General features: G+C 41.5%; 1 protein-coding gene across 4 annotated transcripts in view; it reads left to right on the top strand.

Annotated features, from left to right (window-relative positions):
- ttc28 (tetratricopeptide repeat domain 28) overlaps positions 1 to 22390 on the top strand; it is a 166523-nt gene that overhangs the window by 58203 nt on the left and 85930 nt on the right. The window contains exon 1 of one of the 4 annotated variants that reach the window (XM_082540933.1): positions 20240 to 20462. The exons of the other annotated variants lie outside the window; for them this stretch is intronic. The gene's annotated coding sequence lies outside the window, so the exon portion shown is untranslated. Of the gene's footprint in view, positions 1 to 20239; positions 20463 to 22390 lie in introns of those variants that run through there. 4 annotated transcript variants of the gene reach the window in all.

Genomic DNA, 22390 nt, shown 5'->3' with positions numbered 1-22390 from the left:
GGTTTACCCCTACCGTCGTCTCAATAAAGGATCACTTTTCTGTTCTTACAATCTTACAACTCCTCGTCTTCATCTGCTTTTGGGTCCTGTTTCCATACACATCGGCGCACCCCGCCGTGACACAAATAAGATTTTTTTTAAATAAAGCAAATGAATCCCGATAAACTCCGACATTTCAATACCCAACTAAATGGCATTGAAAAGAATGTTGACAGCCTGGCTTAAAAATCTGTTTTGAAACGTATGTACTGTTTTCTACTTCAAAACATCTGTACGATGAATTAGTTTCCACCCACCGGTCACTTCATTAGGCACACCTATTAATCTATTTGCTAAAGCAAATGGCTAATCAGCCAATCACATGTCAGTAAATCAATGTATTTATACATATACAAAGTCAGGATGACCAGCTGAAGTTCAGACCAAGCATCAGAACGAGGAAGAAAGTTAATTTAAGAGACTTTGAATGTAGCATATTTGTAAGTGTCACACAGGCTGGTTTGAATATTTTTCTGCTCATCCATCTGGTCTTAAAAAAAAACAGAAAATATCGGGCAGTTCTCTGGGTGAAAATGCCATGTTGGTGTCAGAGGTCAGAGGAGAATGGTCAGACTGCTTCAAGCTGATAAAAGGAACCAGTAACTCAAATAACCACTCAATATAGGCAAGATATGTAGGAGGGTATCTCCGAACATACAACATGTCGAACCTTTAAGCAGATGGACAACATCTTTCTGATACAATATTTGGATGGCAGGGTGGGATTCTGCCCCCCAAAACACAAAACAAAACAAAATCTTGAGTGCATAAATCTATCTCACCTTGTATCAAAGATTCAAGCAGGTAGTGGTGTCAGGCTGATATTATTTGCACACTTTTATTTGGCCCCTCAGTATTAGCATTATTTAAGTACCATAGGTCCCTCTTCTGTTGAACCAGCTCCCAGATTGGATTGGGGAGACAGACCCCCTCTCTACTTTTAAGATAAGGCTCAAAACTATTTCTTCTTTACTCACATTTTTTCAGTAATTATCTGTTGATAAGCCACTCTGCATTTAATCAGTAATTATAAATCTCGGAATTCTCCACCATGTTTTTCTTCCCTCCCTGAGCCTGGTTCCCTTTCAGGTTTCCTGTTAAAACCAAGTTTTTCCTTCCCACTGTCGCCAAGTACTTGTTTAAAGGGGGCCACTTGACTATTGGGGTTTTCTCTGTATTGTTGTAGGGTCTCTACTGTAAAATATAAAGAACCTTCATGCTGTTGCTGTTGTGATTTGGCGCTAGATAATTAACATTGAACTGAACCAAACTGAACCAAAGTGAGTGGTGAGCATATCTAGATCTTGGCAAGCAGGGATGGGAATCAAGAACCGGTTGTGATTCTTGTAGAGAATCAGTTCCCAGTAGTCCAGTTCCTCAGAATTGTTAGTCTGCTTGTTTATCGAACCCGCTGATTGGTTCCTGTTCCACTTGTGCTACAATTTGCTGATTTTAGTTTATGGGTCAGAGGAAAACAATAGCAGCACACTGTACAGTGTGGATATAAACAGCTGTATTATGCTGCTAACAGAACTTTGGCTGCATAGACAGCATGCTAATACTAAGCTAGTCAAGAACCCAGAGTGAATGCTGACCCATTCCCTTCCCGTCATCCAAAGATGTGCAGAGCCCTGGTTGGAGACAATGGATGGAAGGGAGGAATAGAGAAAAAAGTATGTCAAAAATAAAAGAGAGTTAAATGTCAAGAGAAATAGAATATCTGTCAAGAATCTGACTGGAGTTCAGGGATTGTTGTGCTGACAGGCTTGTGAAGATTTTGCCACCTTTTCAAATGCCAGTAAAATGACAACAGCCCCCCCCCCCAAATGCGCGCACACACACACACACACATGCAGACAGCCCATTTTTTCAAATTGCCAAAAAAGAACATCTTTGATAATCATAATAATAATAACAACAAGACTGTTTTGAGTAACACTGCTGCTATTTGTTCCACTATGTTTTCAAAGTGCCCCAACATGTCTAAAGCCTTGATCGCCAAGATTGAACAACTAACAATAAAAACAATTAGATGGCTCAAAAATTAACACAGTATTCAATCCACTTACTTGGGGACAGGCTTCTTTTTGTAGTTGACACACATGCATGGTTTCCCTGGATCAAAATAGAGGTAAGTGTTCAAAGCTTTTTTCCCTTTATCCAGCATTAATGATATCCTTAGCCTTGGGTGTATAACGTGATGACTGTAGTAAGCTAATTTGCTGTAAAAAAAAAAAAAAGAAAAAGAAAGAAAAGACAAGAAAAAGAAAAAGAAAAAGAAAAAAAGATAGCTTCTTCTTACCATAACCATTCCAGCTTTGCTCATTTTTGTGTTTATTGAACCTATTTTGTCTTTACACAGAAAATCTGTCAACAAAACATGTGGACAAATTCAAATCCAACAGGTTCACTGCGTGTACTTACAGTTGCTAAACTGTGGTTAAAAAATTAAGGGAGGAGTTTAGGACAGAGTTAATTGGAATGCCCTGTATATTTTGTTTATTTTACTAACAACCACTGTGCTGAAAACTGATAATCCTTTAATGAGGTTAGTCTGGCTGCATAAAAGAGCTGTCTATAAATCAGTTACAATAGAAAAAAAGATAGTGTATGAACCCTCAACTCTTATACACATTCTAGGACCACTGTAAAGACTGAGTCTGAGGAACACAAGTGTTTGAGGGGGGAAAAAAAGAGTTTTGGTATGAACAACATGATCTTTTCTAAGTAGCCGCTTCTGTATGAATTATCAGAACCTGTGAGTGTGATTAGGCTGTATTTGAAACAGAGAGAGGTTTTTAATTAGTTTTGTATGGAATCATTAGGAGCGTGTTCTCTGCTCGCCCTGATTCACTGAGTGGGAACCGTATGCTTGGTTTCTTCCCTTGAGTAAACGCTGGTCTCAGTGCGGCTCTGTCTGTCTCTCCTGCACTCCTGCACTGCTCCTCATTTTTCTCTGCACGATTTGGCGCTAATTAAGACAGTTTACCGCCGAGAAAGAAGGAGGGGGCATTAACTCGACTCGCTATTAGATGCAAGAGGTGTAAAGTAGGGGAACAAAAACAAACATATTAAAAACACAAATATTTATTGCAGTTTCTTTTTTTTTTCTTTTCTTTTTTTTCCTTTTCTGCCTGTCCCGTTTGGGTCTTTAGCCATCAGAATTGTTGTCTGAAGGCCAAGAAAGATTACCAAGTGGATCATCATGGCCTTGCCGTATTGGTCCATTTGATTGACCTTTATTATAATTATGTATTTATTTGATTTGATTTTTAGTTGTTACAGATGGGACAGACATTACTGGGGGATAGGACAGGGAGAAAGAAAGAGAGGGAGAGAAAGAAAAATAGAGGGGAGAAGAGATGGTGAGAAAGGGGAAAAGAAAAAAAAAAAGAAAAACAAACAAAACACCTGGATCACCTGTATGGAGATAAAAATAATAATAAAAAAAACAGAAGAGAAAACAAACAAAGAAAAGCAACATAACAAATACAACACCATCACAATAAACTAGCTAACAGTAGATACTAAATATTACATGTTATTATGCAGCATGCAAGATCGACAGCGTACAATGTGCTTTGAGGTAGCAGCCACGAAAGGTGTAGTTTGTGTCTGTGAACACCCGTGTGTACACCTGTGTGCACACCAGTGTGGATCATCATGCTTGCATTCAAAAGGTTTCTCCATGTAACGATCTGCTCTGCCGGCAGCCAGCTATGCCAGAGAGGACCGAGCCTCAGGTGCCAAGCCCGGCCAATTGGCCACCAGGAGTGAGTCGGTACATACATGAGCGCCCAGCCCCAGACACCAAGAACCACCAACACACCAACGTCTGAGGGCATCAGCACAGGGAGTGTGGTGAGGGGAGATAGGCCTCCATACCTCGGAGACCCTGAGATGTTCCCAGAGAGGTGGAGTCTAAGACCCAACCTGACATATAGACACAGGCGAACAGGTGCACGCAGACACAAATGTGCATTCCCACCCCCATATACACAAACAAATACTCGGCACTCACCGGACGTGGAGACAGACACAAATATACAGTTTCTATTGCTGACAGACAGAATAAAATTGTCACGGTACTGGGTCGGTGACCCAGTGTTTTTGGTTTTTGTACTTTTACTTTTGATACTTTTATGTATTATGACTGTTTGTGTTTTGGTTTCCCAGTGTTTAGTCTGTGCTCCCTCTGTTTGATGTCATCCCTGCCTGTGTATCCCCTCTAGTGTAGTCAGGTCTCTGTGTTAAGCCCGCGTCTCTGAGTCTGTGTCCTTGTGTGTGTGTGTGTGTCTTTCCTGTTTTACTTTGAAGGTCCGTGTCTGATCTCAGTGTGTTCAGTTTACGTTCCCCCTGTCCCGTAATGTCTGATTTCTCACAGCTGTGCCCTCCTTCTGTGTCTCATTCCCTCGTTATCCTTCTGTGTATTTAAGCCTTGTGTCTGCCTGTCTTCCTCGTCGTGTTTTCTGCTTTACTCTGTCTAACCTGGTATTCATTCTTTAGTTTTCCCCAGTTTAGGTTTGTTAACTCCCCGCTCTGCTCTTCCTGTTTTTGCCACTTTGTCACTTCTGTAAATAAACACTCACTCGCACCCCAGCCAGTACCTGCATTTTGGATCCTTTTCTCAATACACCACACGAATGCTGCCCCAGCCGTGACAAAAATGTATGATAAGTATTGGTTAAATACACAGTGCTTTATATAAAGGTGTTTAAAAAGCTATACAGTGATGTGCAAAGGACAGCTTTGAACCACATTTAGCAACAAAAACTTGACGGTTGGTTGCATTGTTGTGGAGAAATTTTGTCTATGGGACATCTCTTTAGTTCATTGAGGTTTGTAGGTAAGCGCAAACATCTGGGTGGGTATTCTAATATCACCTCGGCTTGCTGCCTGTATGTTGGGATTCTTCCCAGTGGATGAGAGGGTTTGTTCCCTGCGCCCTTAGGGTCGGGGAATGGGTCCTGACCAGAGATGGGCAGTAATGCGTTGCTGTAATCTGATTACTTTTTCAAGTAACGAGTAAAGTAAGGGATTACGATTGCAAAAACGGTAATTAGATTACCGTTACTTTCCCGTAGGAACGCTGCGTTACTGCGTTACTAAAACCGTGATTTTTTTCCGAGAATGTCTCATGACAGTGACGTAAGCGAGTGTGACGTTCGTGACAACAGCTGTGTGCAGATCAACAACGGATCATATATCGAGTGCGGGAGAGAGTATGAGTGTGCAGCGTTTAAAGCTTGGAAGTACTGACCTTCCTTTGAGTTTGATTCCATAAAAAGTGACAAAAACATTAGCGTCTGTTGTGCGTGGGAAGAAAACTTCTTTTTACACTGAAAAAAACCCTAAACAAGCACCGAGTGCACAACGACGTAATGGGAAATTCACAGAGAAACTCGAGGATTCTTCAACTGACCGCTGCAGCACACCCGCACCAGGGCAAACCTCCGCCTACTCCACTCCTGCTTTACAGGTGAAAATAGAGCAACAGAACCACTAGTCTTTGATTTTATTTATTTTCTGCTGTGTTTTACTTGCATCTATTTGAAAGAGTGAGTGTAAACACAAAAAATATTGTATTTTATGTGCTGGAATGTGCAGAAAATAGGTTTAAATGTTAAACTAATTTCTTCAAGTCAGAGAATGGTGCATATAATTTAATTTTTGTTAAAATATTAAAACTGATAAAACAAGTTTAAAAAAAAAAGAGACTTTTCCATGTGATTACATTTTGTATGATGGATTATGCAGAAAAAGTAGAATTGGACTGACAGATCTAGTAATTAGTTACTGATTACTTTTTTCAAGTAACTAGACCAACACTGGTCCTGACTGTCATCTGCACTTATGCGCCGAGTGGCAGTTCAGAGTACCCAGCCTTCTTAGAGTCCCTGGGCGGGGTGCTGGAAGGTGCTCCACCTGGAGACTCTGTTGTCCTACTGGGAGACTTCAATGCTCACGTGGGTTACGACAGCGAGACCTGGAGGGGCGTGATTGGGAGGAACGGCCTCCCTGATTTGAACCCAAGCGGTGTTTTGTTATTGGACTTCTGTGCAAATCAAAGTTTGGCCATAATGAACACCTTGTTTGAACATAAGAGTGTCCATAAGTGCACGTGGCACCAGGATGCTCTAGGCCGCAGGTCGATGATCGATTTTGTAATCGTATCACCAGACCTGCGACCATATGTTCTGGACACTTGGCAGGGGAGGATGCTGGACAGATCCGGTGCACCTAAATGCATAGTGAGTGGTGTGCTGGGAACGCCTAGCAGAGGCCCCAGTCCGTGAGCTCTTCAACGCACACCTCCGGCAGAGCTTCAACAGCATTCCGAGGGAGACTGGGGACATTGAGTCCGAATGGACCATGTTCAGCATCTCCATTGCCGAAGCTGCTGCACTGAGCTGCAGCCGCAAGGTGGTTGGTGCCTGTCGTGGTGTAATCCCCGAACCAAATGGTGGACACCAGAGGTGAAGGGAGCCACCAGGATGAAGAAGGAGTCCTTTCAGGCTTGGTTAGCCTGTGGGACTTCAGAGGCAGCTGACAGGTACCGACAGGCCAAGCGGAATGCACCTCGGGCAGTGGCTGAAGCAAAAACTCGGGTGTGGGAGGATTTCGTAGAGGCCATGGAAAAAGACTTTCGGACTGCCTCGAAGAGATTCTGGCAAACCGTCAGGCGTCTCAGGAGGGGAAAGCGGTGCTCTACCTGCACTGTGTATAGAGCTGGCGGAGTGCTTCTGACTTCGACTGAGAAAATTGTCGGGCGGTGGAAGGAATACTTCGAGGACCTCCTTAATCCCACTGACACGTCTTCCAAGGAGGAAGCAGAGTCTGGGGATGAGGGGGATGAGCCGCCAATTTCTGGGGGCGAGGTCACTAACCAACTCCAGACGGATTGGTGCAGCGGCTGCAGTGATGCAGACGCCGGTCCGTCGTCGTGAAGAGAGAGCTGAGTGTAAAAGCAAAGCTCTCAGTTTACCGCTTGATCTACATCCCTACCCTCACCTATGGCCACGAACTGTGGGTAGTGACCGAAAGAACGAGATCGCGGATACAAGCGGTGGAAATGAGCTTCCTCCGAAGGGTGGCTGGCCTCTCCCTTAGAGATAGGGTGAGAAGTTCAGCCATCCGGGAGGGGCTCAGAGTAGAGCCACTGCTCCTCCACATCGAAAGGAGCCAGCTGAGGTGTTCTGGGCGTGTCCCAGGACACGCTGGGGAGATGCTGGCCTCGGAAGGCCTTGGTGTTCCCCCAGATAAGCTAGAGGAGGTGGCTGGGGAGAAGGAGGTCTGGGCTTCTCTGCTTAGGCTGCTGCCCCCGCGACCCGGCCCCGGATAAAGCGGAAGAAGGTGGATGGATGGAGAACAATAGAAAAAAAGTGGGGCTTATCTTCTGGAGTTATTATTGTTATTAGGGCTGCCACAAACAAACCAAGCAGATATTTAAAATTTACACAGCTACATTCTCGCCTGAAAATATGTTAAACGTTTATTTTGTGACCCAGAAAGAATAATAACAGTAATATTAAAACTAACTAGCTGCAGCCATTGTTGGAAACTGAGCAGGGCCGCGCTATGAATTCTGGGATAGGTTGGGCCATGAAGTATACACCCGACCCATCCTTCAAATCTGGGGAAATGAAGGGCGCATTTGTCGCCCGCATTTGTCGGAGTCTTTGAATTTGGACAGTCTTCGTCGTGTCGCTGTAACATAATCGGCCTACAAATGCGGGCACAGGAGGATGCGGGTCCTGAATTTGGACACAGCTACGATATCTGACATAGCTTCTTCTTCTTCGAGGTTTAACGGCAGCTGGCATTCTTCTACATGCAGTGCTGCCATCTTCCGTTTCAATCCGTTATTACACCCTTAAATCCTACTACTTATTCCTGTGTCTTTTGGGATCTTACAAAGCTTTAAATGACGCATCGAGTATTAAATTAGTCGTCGACAATTTTAATAGTCGACGTAATTGTGACTAGTCGACTAATCGTAGCAGCCCTATTTGTTATTGTTCTTAGTGCTATGTGCTAAGCACTGAAGTATATTCATTAGATGAGCACAAGTTTGTATTTTTCTTTAATGTATATGTATATCTTTTACAGTGTTCTAGACGCTTCTTCTCTGTGACACATACACTACTTAACATAGTTTAAATTCATAATTAAAAGGCAGCATCACCCAGTTTACAGTACAATTTACTAGATGCTTTACAGTATCTGAACATCTTGGTTTGACACTGCATGTGATAAAATCAAGTTACTGTATGTATTCATGTGTGTACTGTGTAAAATACCTTTCTGTGAACCTTCAACATCTCACGCCACCATTTCCAGCATAATTTACATGACTTCACACATGAAACAAGCAGCAGCAGAGACTCTTTTTTTTTTTTATTATCAGCAACCACCTCAACTACCTGCTTCTTTAAAACACACATACATTTTTGGTGTGATTTACATATGGTTCTTTTGTCTGTTTTAGTTTTTGTTGTCCTAAATCCTTAAATAAGAAATCAGAATGCAGAATTAGTTGAATGCTACTGTTTTATGGGTCGTCAATACTATATCTGTGAACGTGTGGGCTTTTTATGTCTAGAAATGGGTTTGAATAATTATTTTAGTTCATTAGCTCTATTACCTCCTATTCATTGAGGATCTTGCGAGCACCCTCTGTTTAGGCTCTGATTTAAATTGCAGCAAATTTCAGTGCAATGGGATTAATAGGAACAGGGATGGTTCTCTGTAGATTGGCTCTGGAATACCTGCTTTCTTTAGGGCTGAAGGTCACCAAGGCAATCAACTGGTCACCCGCCTTGCTGCACGAGCTCATTCGCAAACACAAATGCAGCAGCAGCCTGCTGAGTGACAGCCTAATTACCCGGTGTAAGAGAACCAAACCCCTCTGCTGCGCTGCAGTTAACCAGATCAGAAGGTTACTTGTCTTTCTCCCCTCCCCACTTGCCCATTTATGCATATTTTTTGCAGCGACTTGAGTGTATATATGTGTTTGTCTGTGTGTGTCTGCATGTGGTGCTGAGAGAGGCTGTTCTAAAGATGGTGGCTGATAGTGATATTCACATACATGAATGGGTCAAGGGAATGACTCAGGGTCTGGCTCTACAGATAAAGAAGGAGAAGGGAAAAAAAAGGGATTGGTTCTGGTCACCAAGGGACTAAAGCTGGTGTGTTCAGGTCAACTTAAATTACTTGTGTGTGACAGAGAAAATGCTTTCTTTAATTCAGAGAGCTCAGTTCAGAGTGACTCATTCTGTACAGCAAGGTTAAATGTTTGAGTTGACATCCATCTCAGGTTATCCTCACAGAGTTTTGCCGTGATGACATACGGTGGTGTTGAAGATGGAGCTGGTGTTACTAGAAGCTAGTGTGGAGTGAAAATTTAAAGTGGGGATCAGGTGTTTGAACAGCTGCGGTGAAGAGGTCCTGAGCTCTTCAGAAGGAGATAAAAACAGAAAGAATGCGTCAGCTGCTCCTTTATATTGACCTCCAGACATCACATTTCAAAGGCAGATTGAAAAAAGGCCTCTTCTGTTAATTCCTTATGTGTTGATTTAGATTTAAGCAACCACATGTTATCAGCAGCCCACTTAACTGAATGTATTTTGATCCCACAGTCTTGACTAAAATAGAAAAAGATCCCCCATATGTTTGTTTTCCAAAATATGTAATAAAAACTACATGATCTGATAATACTTTTTTATGTCCAGGAGTTCTCATAGTTGCTACTTCTGATAATATTAAACATTATATGTATAGCACTTACAAAACGAATGTTATGAAAGATTTACTATAACATAATACACACAATAAAACAATAAAAAAAACATGTTTGTAGGGGGGAAAAAGCCCCAAATTAACAGCTTCAACCTAGAAGGAGAAATTATAAATGATAATGGATGCTCAATGCCAGCTGCCATTAAACCCAGAAGAAGTAGAAGCAGTGTCCCAGAATTCATAGTGTGGCCCATCGCGGACCTGCTCAGTTTCCAACAATGGCGGCAGCTAGTAAGTTTTAATATTACTGTTATTATTCTTTCTGGGTCACAAAATAAACGTTTAACATATTTTCAGGTGAGAATGTAGCTGTGTAAACTTCAAATATCTGCTTGGTTTATCAAGACACCACATACAGTGGCTTGCAAAAGTATTCGGGCCCCCTTGAACTTTTCCACATTTTGTCACATTACAGCCACAAACATGAATCAATGTTACTGGAATTCCACGTGAAAGACAAATACAAAGTGGTGTACACGTGAGAAGTGGAACGAAAATCATACATCATTCCAAACATTTTTTACATTTCTTTGCAAAATAGCTCCACCTCAGTCAGATTAGATGGACAGCATTTGTGAACAGCAATTGTCAGATCTTGCCACAGATTCTCGATTGGATTTAGACACCAGACAGGTCAGGGATAAAGCTATTGAGAAATTTAAAGCAGGCTTAGGCTACAAAAAGATTTCCCAAGCCTTGAACATCCCACGGAGCACTGTTCAAGCTATCATTCAGAAATGGAAGGAGTATGGCACAACTGTAAACCAACCAAGACAAGGCCGTCCACCTAAACTCACAGGCCGAACAAGGAGAGCGCTGATCCAAAATGCAGCCAATGCGGCCCATGTTGACTCTGGACGAGCTGCAGAGATCTACAGCTCAGGTGGGGGAATCTGTCCATAGAACAACTATTAGTTGTGCACTGCACAAAGTTGGCAGAACAGAAAACCATAAGAAGTCCCGTTTGCAGTTTGCCACAAGCCATGTGGGGGACACAGCAAACATGTGGAAGAAGGTGCTCTGGTCAGATGAGACCAAAATGGAACTTTGTGGATAAAATGCAAAACGCTATGTGTGGCGGAAAACTAACACTGCACATCACTCTGAACACACCATCTCCACTGTCAAATATGGTGGTGGCAGCTCTGGGGGTGCTTCTCTTCAGCAGGGACAGGGAAGCTGGTCAGAGTTGATGGGAAGATGGATGGAGCCAAATACAGGGCAATCTTGGAAGAAAATCTCTTGGAGTCTGCAAAAGACTTGAGACTGGGGCGGAGGTTCACCTTCCAGCGGGACAACGACCCTAAACATAAAGCCAGGGCAACAATGCAATGGTTTAAAACAAAACATATCCATGTGTTAGAATGGCCCAGTCAAAGTCCAGATCTAAATCCAATCGAGAATCTGTGGCAAGATCTGAAAACTGCTGTTCACAAACGCTTTCCATCTAATCTGACTGAGCTGGAGCTGTTTTGCAAAGAAGAATGGGCAAGGATTTCAGTCTCTACATGTGCAAAGCTGGTAGAGACAAACCCTAAAAGACTGGCAGCTGTAATTGCAGCAAAAGGTGGTTCTACAAAGTATTGACTCAGGGGGCTGAATAATTACACACACCCCACTTTTCAGTTATTTATTTGTAAAAAATGTTTGGAATCATGTATGATTTTCGTTCCACTTCTCACGTGTACACCACTTTGTATTTGTCTTTCACGTGGAATTCCAATAAAATTGATTCATGTTTGTGGCTGTAATGTGACAAAATGTGGGAAAGTTCAAGGGGGCCGAATACTTTTGCAAGCCACTGTATTTTCAAAAGTGCTCCCACATTTTCGGAGACGTCTGTTACCCACCAGCTCGATAGCTAGCTCAAGGCTCACTAGAGTCGGTGAGAACACCGGACTCCCGGAAAATCATTTTCAAACCCACCCCCGTCTTTTGCTACTCAGGTTAAACATGATATATAAGTCACTTAGATAACTTAAAAATGTTATTGTTTGGCTTTTTTCAGTATTTTATTCGTTCCTGAGTAAATCGGTTTGGCTGAGATTAAAGTTATAGTTTTTACACAGCTGAATACACGTCAAGCAGACAGCTGATTATCAGAAGTGTGAGATGCTCGAGAATATACTCCGGTGTCCTGTTATATTTTAGATAGCAAGGAGCAGACGGCTGAGTTTATTAAACTCCACCGAAACAATCTGCAAATTTCATTCAAGTTTAATAAACTATCATCTTGTCTTTATTTTTAGTTAGCACATACCTTAAACACTCAAAGCTGTAAGCTAATGATAGTTATATAAGTCTCGGTCGTTGTGTCCTTGGGCAAGACACTTCACCTACCGCCTACTGGTGATGGCCAGAGGGGCCGATGGAGCGATATGGCAGCCTCGCTTCTGTCAGTCTGCCCCAGGGCAGCTGTGGCTACAACTGTAGCTTGCCTCCACCAGTGTGTGAATGTGAGAGTGAATGAATAGTGGAATTGTAAAGCGCTTTGGGTGCCTAGAAAAGTGCTTTATAAATGGAATCCATTATTATTATTATTATTATAAGTGTCACGGTCCTGGGTCGGGTCGACCCAGCATTTTGAGTTTCTTATGTTTTGGTTTATTTTTGCATTATGGATTGGTTATTCTCTGGTGATACTGTTTTGATTACAATTATATTCTGATTCTTTAGTTATCTGATGATGATGATGATGTTGATGACGATGATGATTATGTCTGGTTTAGGTTTTGTTATCTTGCCCTTATGTTTGGTTTAGGTTGCCTGTGCTTGGTCTTCTCTGCCCGTATGTCCCTCTGTTTGTCCATGACGTCATTATGCCTGTTTACAAGTCTGTCTCTGTCTGGCGTGTGCTTCCTGTCTTATTTTGTAGGTCTGTGTCCTTTGTCAGTCCGTTCAGCTTTGTGCTCTCCCTGTCTCGTCAGTGTAATCAACGTCAGCCGTGTCTCCCAGCTGTTTCCTCTTTGCTCCGTTCACCTCTTGTATTTAGTGTCTGTGTCTTCCCCTACTCGGTGTCGCATCGTTAACGTCTGTTCACCCTCACTTGCTGCGTGTTTAGGATTTCCAGTCCTCCTGCATCTCTGTTTAGAGTTTTGTTTGCTTTTGTGAGTTTTATTTTATCTTGATGTTCTGCTCCAGCAATAAAGCTGCATTTTCTGTCTAAACCTCGTGTCCTGAGAATCCTGCATTTTGGGTCCACCACTCCTGCCTGCCTGCCACACAGCCGACCATGACAATAAGAGCATTTGCATGCTGGTGCAATAAGCTGTAGGTTGTACGTCCAATGGATGCATGATCTGATTAGTCAACTAATCGCAAAAATAAAAAATCGGTGACTAGTCGACTATCAAAATGATCGTTTGTGGCAGCCCTAGTGCCAAATGACAAGATCAATCACCTCAAGGCACTTTATATTGTAAGGTAGACCCTACTATAATACATACAGAGAAAAACCCAACAGTCATATGACCCCTTATGAGCAAGCACCTTGGCGACAGTGGGAAGGAAAAACACTCTTTTAACAGGAAGAAACCTCTGGCAGAACCAGGCTTAGGAAGGGGCGACCATCTGCCGTGACTGGTTGGGGAGAAGGAAGACAGGATAAAAGACGAAGGCTGTATCCCAATTCAGGGTCTGCAGCCTCAAAGGCCGCATTTTAAGGCCGATTACATCACAGCGACGTGACGAAGGCTGTCCCAATTCAAAGGCTGCTCGAAATGCGGCCCTCAAATGCGTCCTTCATTTCCCTGAATTTCAAGTATGTGGCGGTGTAGACTTCGTGGTCCAACATACCCCAGAATGCATAGCGCGGCGGTGGGTGTGGATAATTTTGCCGAAAAAAAAAAAAAAAAAGCGGAAGCGGAGCGGCCAAAGAGTAAACTTGTAAAAGTAAGTACTGAATATTATGTCACTTATTTATGTGCAAATGTTTAATAACGAAGAATATTAAAACATTACTGTTGGCCACATGTCGGGAAAGTCATGTGACATTAGCGATGTTTGTACTAACTTGGTTTTACAGCCTTTATTTTAAAATATACGCTGTTCAATAGTTGACCTTAATCTTACAGAGAATATGATGATTTCATGGATATTTAAAGTATGTACTGAGAGAAATTTAGTAATGCCAACATATTAAAAGAACAATATCTGTCTCTTATATATAATACATTTATATATGCAGTGTAAAAGGAACCTGTCTTTGAGTGAAGATTTAAGGTGACAGGAAATATAAATAAACGCAGCTTGAATCTTTACTGAAGCTCAGTATTTGAAACAGAGTTCATTCACTGCTGTAATAACTAATAATGATTGAAATAATAACTTTAATATTGGCCATATTATATTTACATTACCAAAGTGAGATGACTTTAGTCTCATGAACAACATCAGCTAATTGTTATTTACTAGCTAATCTTAAAATGACTGTTCAGCACAGAAATGAGGCCCAATAATCATGATTTCACAGTCCCGTGGTCTCAGCCTCAGATACTTATCAAATCAAAGCTCATGTAGAAACAAACAAACAAATGAACAAAAGATTTTCTCCTTCATTTCTGTCAAGCAAAGCTGTATGAAACATTTCCAGCTGTTAGTATCATGGTTGCTTGGCAACCTGGGCAGCACAACGGAGGCTAGACTGTCCCATTTCATAAGCTTCGCACTTCCGGCCTTAGCGGTCTTTGAGTATGCGGCCCGTGTGGACCGTTAAGGCTGCGTACTTTAAGGCTGCAGAACCTGAATTGGGATACAGCCAAAGATAGCCACCTCCATATCAGTGTGTGGGACTGTAGCCTATAGGTTTATATTGATAAATGGTAATTATGAGGCAGTGTGTTTCAAGTCATTTTACAGAGAAATGCATAAGTAACATGAAAAGTACCGTAACAAATTATTTTCTCCTGGGAGTAACTGAGTAAAGTACTGTATTATTTTAAAGAAATGTGTCCTGTGTAATATGTTGTGTTGGTCTGTCTTCATGAAATCTATGCATTTATAGCTGTGGTATCATATGCCCTGATATGTCTTAAACGGTTAGGATTTTTGAAACTGACAATATTTTTGTTTTAACAGCATGTTTTAGTGGGAGCAGACATTTATAGTATAAACAAGTTGAAATATAGTTTCTTTAAGTCTGGATCAGATTTGTTGCTGGCTCATAGTTTCTATTGGGCCACTGTCATTTGGTTGACTTGGAACACCAGATAATAACTTACTGTTTTAGAGAATACAATCTGACCCTCATCAAGTTGATCAGGTCTTTTCTCCTGTAACTAACACACTCAGTATGAAAACTAACTCTTTATGGTCTAATAATGTTGCTTAGCTTTTCAGGATCCATTGTTACAATATCATTTTTGTTGTCTTCATGTGTGACTGATCATAGTGTTTTGATTCACTGGTGTGTGTATAATGAGTGAAATGAACCAAGAAACACTAATGACACTTCTGTGTCTACTAATAACTCTACGTTGCAGCCCAGTTGTGTCTTTTCCATGCCAAACATAGTTAATGACCTGTGGCTACCCTTGGACTGATTACATCAGACAGACAGCGACGCCTCAACCATTGAATCCGGATAAATTCTGTGGTCCCTCAACATATGATGCCAGAGGTGTCTGTCTTGACCCTGCATGTGTTACCCACACTCAGACATGTTAACATCAGTGCAAACTCAGGAACACATGCACAAAAGAGAGATGAAATCATCCTTGTCCTTGACCTTTGTGCTTTTAAAATCCTTTTTTCAATTTTTTTTTTCAATTTTTTTTTTTTTAATACTAAAAAAATCGACGTTTTGTATGTTAGATGTTTGTCTCTTTTTTTTTTTTTTTTTTGGCCTGTCCCGTTTGGCTCTTTTGCCATCAGAATTGTTGTCTAAAGGCAAAGAAAGATGCCCAACGGATTTACTTTACCAAACTGACCATCCCAGCCTTGCCGTAATGGTCCATTTGATTCACCTTTTATTGTTTATTTTATTTTCACTTACTGAATACGGGACAGACTTGACTGGGGGAAAGAAGGGGAGAAAGAAAGAGGGAAAGAGAAACAGCTGAGAAGAGGGACGGGGGAGAAGGGCAAAAGACAAAAACCAACAGAACGGGCAGAGAAAAAAAAATGCATATATCAATCACCTGGATCACCTGCTGAGAAAGAAAAAAGAAAGCAAGCAGAAGAGAACAAGAGGAATAGAATAAACAACATCACAATGATATATGGGAATATGACAGTAAATACTAAATGTTAAACATTATTGTGCAGCACATAAGATCAACAGAACACAGTGTGCTTTGAGGTAGGAGCCAAAAAGGGTGTAGTTTGTGGGTGTGATCACCCGTGTGTACACCTGTGAGCATGGACGCGCTTGTTTTTTGTTTTTTTAAAAGGTTCCTTCATGTAATAATCTGCTAGAGGGTGTGGGGGGGCCACAGCCCCGTCCTCCAGGGCGTGAAGCAGGTGTGGAGGAGATCAAAACTCCAGACATCCAGAGGCCCCCAGAACACAAGAGACCAAGGAAGACCAACAGAGGGGCAGCTGCGCCACTGTCCCGGAAAGAGCTGAGGAGAGTCCCAGATGAGGGCTCACTCAGCAGCCGCGGAGCAGAAGCCAGGGGGAGTTGCAGTGACGCGCCCGTGAGCTCCGCCGGCAGCCAGCTGTGCCTGAGTGACCAAGCCCCAGGCCGAGAGGCCGGGGGCACCCCACCTCCGAAGTGGCCCGAGCGAGCCCCAGGCTCCAGGCCCCGATAAGCGGCCGCCAAGGAGTGAGCCGGTGTGTACCTGGACGCCCATCCCCGGACACAAAGAACCACCAACGCACCGATGTCTTTTTTTTAAGTCTCTGGATCTGCATCTCCATCTCAAAAATTTTTTGGTTTTTTGGTAGTTGGCTTTTAACTCAAACACTCTACTGCACAGACTTGTAAAGCCATTAGACTGCCTCTGCTGGCCTGTGTGGAAGAGCCCACAGCTGGCCGTGTAACATCTTTATTGGTCCCAGTGGAAATGGTAGTTATGGCCACTCTAACTCAATTATTGCATCTTAGCTAGTGTCCCAGTGAAACAATGATTAATATTCATGCAGACTAACCGGGGAACAATTTTGTGTGTGTGTGTGTGTGTGTGTGTGTGTGTGTGTGTGTGTGTGTGTGTGTGTGTGTGTGTGTGTGTGTGCAGAAGTGCTTTTGATCTGCCTTTCTAATGACTGCCAGTAGGTGAATCCTTTTCTTTTTTTTTAGACAAACTCAAATTGCAGGAGGTCTATGTAAAAACAACCATTCTGCTCACTTGATCTTTGGTCTCACTAGTTTTATGTTATAACCCAAATAATGTTCATTTAGTAAGTTATGATCAGAAAGAAGATAAGATAATTGGGGTTTTAATCTTTTTTTTCTACTTTATGGCCTACTGTATCTTTCTTTATATAGCATGGCAACATCCAACCCAAACAAATGATTCTGCAGTATGATGCTAAACAGTTGTTTAACAACAGCAGAATGACTCACAACAAAAAGTTTTATTTTCCTATGGCATTGTACTTTTATTTCTGCCACTGAAGATGTCTGTCTGTTTGTGGACAAGCAGGATCAATTACCTCCTAATCTTCACCACCCAATGTTTGTGCTTTTCCTACTTACAAAGTCAGATTTAAAAATTCAAATTAGGTTTTTGTCTCTTTGTTTCTTATCCATACTGGATTATGTGTTTCCAGTTTTCTGTGAAGATGCATACTCAGCACCATTTTCATCTACCATAATACTTTACAGGCTGACTAGTTTTTTAAGAGAAGCTGTTTGAATCACACTGCTGTGCAAGATGGGAGGGCTGCTAATTCCCAGCCTGTGAGTAACTGTACACTGCTGTAGAAATCTGCTCGTTTGGATTCACAGGGTTTAATCATACTTCAGCCTGGTAATAATGTGCATTAAACCCTGCAAAGAGACATCCTTACAATACAGATTGCTGTTTTTAATGACTCCCTCAGAACGTCTCACGCTCCTAAATAATGATCTCACTCTGTAGGTCTTACAGCACACAGCACACAGCTCACAACTCACACAGCATGTCATTTTATCACCCACTGTGGAATAAGTGGGGTATTGGCTTAGCAAAATGAAGCTGCTGTTGTTTAGCAATGGCCAGGTGACATCAGCAACTTTCAACAAAGAGAATAATTTCCCTCAGGTCGGATGTTGTTCTTGTTGTAACTTAAGTTATGTTTATAATATAGCATCTTTCGCTAAGCTGGCACTGGAGGACTGATCAAGACTTTAAGTTATGTCACTAACTAATTATGATACTTCATTTTGAACATACGAATATTCTTTTGTTGGCTATATTTTAAAAGTTTAGTGGCTATTATCCCCTAGCCCCTTTTTGATCCCCGCTGTTCTGTAGCTTCTAAAACATAAATCAGTTCAGTCAGCAACAAAGTGGTAAAAAAAGAGTTTTTTTACTCCATGTTGGCTCGAGATAAAATGAGAATGAAGATCTTGTTGTGTGTTTGGAGGGAGATTTTGTGATTTCCAAAGACATCAATCTCTATCATGTCTCGTTTATGGGATCCTCTCTTGCTCTTGCTCACAGTCTTCTCTCTCTCTCTCGCCACTTGTGCTGCCATCTGTTCTCGATTAATGTGAGTTACGAGCAGTAATTGAAGCAGCTGTTCATCTGGTGAGCATCCTTTGCTCTGACACACAGCACCTCTCTCAGTCACCATCTCTCACCTTCATTTTCTTTGTTTCTTTGATTCGATCTACTATTATTTTTTGCTGGTTCGACACTTTGCTTCAGACAAAATGTCTCAGCAGTTGCCAGACAGATAAATATATTACAAAAACACACCTGTTCGGTCAGTTGGTGATTCTAACTTGGTCATTGGTTATTGTTTAAAATGGATGGAACAAAGCATTTGTGTATGTAGTAGGTAATGTAGGTGTAGGATTTTGTGTCACATATTTAGTGAGTCCTTACCTTTATTTCTAACGGCTTTATTTTCTTTTTAATTATTAATTAATTAATATCTTTACTTTTCTTGAACAGGGATTTAAGTGTAAATCAAAGCGTAAAGTTGGTCTAATGTCATTTATAAAAACTTTCATTACAAACTAAGCCCCATTGGTGAAATTTCAGAGAAATAAAGATAAAAGATATCACCAACATCTCCACTTTTGTTTCATTTTATTTGTGTACTTCACGGGTCTTTCAGAAACTTGGATAAGACTTTTAAAAAGCAATGAAAGTAAAGAATGGAAAAAATAGCTCACCTTCTTAAAGCAATATTAAGTCCCAAGTCACAATACAGCAACACCTCAAACATTTAGACTTTTACTTAACTGAAATACTCTGCCAGTAACACTATCACATCATATTTATTTTAAACAGTAACGACGAAATGAATCAAGAAACAAGAAATCACTGAAAAACAATCTGCTCTAAATACTAAATATAAAAATCCCGAATAATCTAGTTCTCTGGTGCAAACGACATTTCAACCAGCCAACTTTTTCTTTCGTACTTGTGGCTTTTGTGGTAGTGCAGTTTTTATTTGATGCAGTACAGTATAGCACTAGTTTTAGGTAAACAGTAATTGTAATTTTAAAGGCGTCTGTTAACAGGTCTTTACTGACTTGCTGTTATTTTAGTCAATAACAAATTCAGTAAAGCACTGGGGATCTCTCTTTGTGTTCACAGGTATAATATATGACAGCCATATCAAATTCATTTGTTTTTCAACAGGCTACTTTTTAAACATTTAAAGTATGATATAAAGTAATTTTGTTACTGTAAAATAGTTCCCAACAAATTTGTCCATTTTTATTCATCTACCATGATACAGTCAAATTTAGGTGCATATGGTCACTTCTGGCTTCACTATAACATTGAGGCTTCAAAATGCAGAGTTTACATCCAGCGAGTGATGTTATGGTGGATATGTTCATCTTTTTATAAAGTCTATGGGCGGAACACAGGCAGTCATTTAAGACCACTTTTCTGGTCACTGGTCAAAGTTCAGTCCTGAGTCTCTTTTAGCACTTTTGGTTGTCCCCATCTACTCTCTAAAGAAATATCTTTTTAGCTACTAAATGCCCCACTGTGTTCACTGATTCTGTCTGTGTACAGAATTTTCTTTTTTTTTTTTTCTATGACAGCAGCAAGATTGAACCACACAGTAAATCAATGAAACGAACAGTTTATCTCTATGCTGAAAATCTCTAAAAACTCACAGAAAGGTAGGGGACCTGTAGATTCACTTAAATCTTTGTTGGTAATCATTTGGTATTTTAAAAATATTTAAATTAATAACATAAACAATGTTTGAGTTCTACGTAAGTATGAACAAAGAAAACATGTCAGCTCACCTGTCATGTCAGGGCTCTAGAGCGCAACCAATTTGGTCGCAAATGCGACCAAATTTTTCAGTGGTGCAACTAAAAAAAATATTTGGTTGCACCTGTGCGACCAACTGTTCGGGTAGCAAAAAAAAAAAAAATCTGCAACCTTCCCTGTGGTCAACAACAGACACACATTATGCCCCTATCGTGGACTAAACCAATCAGAGATAGTAAGGAGCGGGACCTCTCTGATTGGCCGTGGTCCAGTTGAAAGTGCAGGTGGAAGTGGGAGGTGAGTAGCTTGAATAAAGCGATATCAATTCATTAAATCCTGAATCGACTTTTAAATATAACTGTGTTTTGCCAGAAACGTCAGATTCTCAGATTAAAGCTCACAAAACCATTTCAACAACAACCAAACAGCAAATGAGAGCAGGTACACGGATTCCACACAAAGACGTAAACACAGGACCGACGCATCAGAATCAACTTTGTCTTTCTCGGCTTTCTAACCCGACGGCCCGTAGACGGACACGCTGTCGGAGCTTAGCGGTTCTGATGCGTCCGGTCCGCGCTGTAATTACGTCTTTTTGCGCTGATTCTGAGCTGCAGGTTTTGTCTCTCTCCAACCAAAATTCACCGAGCAAGCAGCAAAAGAAGCAGCAAACTGCGCTTCACATTTGATCAATGTCGTCATGAATTTTGCCGTTTTGCTTCCACGACTATTAAAAATCACACTTCATGCACAGCTAGCTCTCTCTCTCTCTGTATTTCAAGAACAGTTTCCCGTCTCCAATCTCTGTTTTCTGTATTATTCATTCGCTTATTACCCACCAGTCTACCGTTGTTTACAGCGCTGTGGCTGCTGTCTTTTCCTTTTTTCACTTAAATGACCTCGGACAAGAAAGCCTATTTTTTCTGTTGTTCAATACTGAAGAAATTTAAACTTTATATGCAGAACATTGTAGAATATTTTTAAGGTTATCTGCTATAAAAAGCCAGACCAGGAAAATCTCCTTCATGTTTTTCTGTGTTTTATTCTCAGTTACTTTCACACAAAGGCATCTGCTGTGATGTTCACAATTCTGATGAAGTCAGTACTGATAAATGATCAGAAATAATATTTCTGACTGTCTGAGGCTAAGTTGAATCGAATTGGGACTTTGAAAACCGGAATCGAATGGATTATAGAAATCAGTGATGATACCCAGCCCTAGTGAGCAGCCTAGGCACGACAGAAGTGGATGTAGCTGTAATAGGAAAAGAACTATTGCTAACTTTTCTGTTAAGTTAAGGCCTGATCCATCTGAAATTCATAGCCAGTGCTCTGACACGGTGTCATCAATCTTTGAATGGTGAAAAAGCACAGTGTATCCAGAAAAACACATTATATTATATAAATTATTAGAAAATTTGTGTGCGCCTAACTTTTGTGCCGGTACGCCTAACTTTAAAAAGTTAGGCGTACCGGTACGCCCATGGCAAAAAGTTAGTCTAGAGCCCTGCATGTTAAAGGGCCCGTCTAAGTGCTCAACTGGGAATCAGTGTGAAATACCTGCAAACCAGACATAACCGCAGCAGCTTGGGAAGAGACTCTGTAATCTGACAGGATTTTTCAGAGATGTTCCAGAACACCGCTGAGAGAAAGAATGAATAAACGATACCAAGAGTGTGTTTCTGTGTTCACGAGGTGGTGGTGTTGTGTGTGTGTGTCTCTGTAAGGCTGTCTGCACCCCCTGCATGTGCTTAGTGGGCAGCGTAGCCAGACTGAGCTAATAGGCAGGATGTGTGTGAGCAGGAGGCTGGAGGTGGTGGTGGAGGCAGACTCTTCCTGCTGTCATTTTCTGTCTGGATCTGGCATGTTTACGCCACTGATAGGGGTAGAACGTTCTTACACACACACACCTATATAGATTTAACCTCTCATCCTCACTCTCTCACTCCCATACGCACACATGCTACTCAACCTTACCCATTATGCTGCTTGTCTGCTCATGCAGAGATAATGATCATCACTGTGATTATAACTTTCCTCCTCTGATATAATTATCCTTTTTGACTGGATTTTCCCCCTAGAAGGTCCAGAATAGAACATGAATGCCTAAATGAGAAACACTGCATCCTCCACATACTAGCCAGATCAGCATGAAGGCAACAGTTTTGAGGGGCAGTGCTAAGTAGAGGTAGGCACACAGGTGGGGTGTCCATATGTCACCCCAG

Source organism: Aulonocara stuartgranti, assembly GCF_965226115.1.
Source record: "Aulonocara stuartgranti genome assembly, chromosome: 7".
In the NCBI taxonomy this organism is placed as follows: domain Eukaryota; kingdom Metazoa; phylum Chordata; class Actinopteri; order Cichliformes; family Cichlidae; genus Aulonocara; species Aulonocara stuartgranti.
This window is presented reverse-complemented; position numbering and strand designations above follow the sequence as displayed.